A 265-nucleotide genomic window follows, 5' to 3' on the forward strand; every position below is an offset into this window, starting at 1 on the left:
GAAATACAAGTTAGACCCCTGGGTTGGAAAGATCCCATGGAGGAGGGCATGGCGGTCAACTCCAGGATTCTTGCCTGGAGAATCCTATGGGCAGAGTAGCCTGGAGTGCTACGGTCCATAGGGTTGCAAGGAATCAGACACTACTGAAGTGACTTAGCATGCATGCATACATCTACTTCATCCCATTAAAGAAAAAGCATTTTAATTTAGTTGTCAGAAGCAGTTTAATTATGTTATCTAGATAAAAATCTGATCATATGACCCA

The sequence above is a fragment of the Bison bison genome, unplaced genomic scaffold, assembly GCF_000754665.1.
Source record: "Bison bison bison isolate TAMUID 2011002044 unplaced genomic scaffold, Bison_UMD1.0 scf7180017854945, whole genome shotgun sequence".
In the NCBI taxonomy this organism is placed as follows: Eukaryota; Metazoa; Chordata; class Mammalia; order Artiodactyla; family Bovidae; genus Bison; species Bison bison.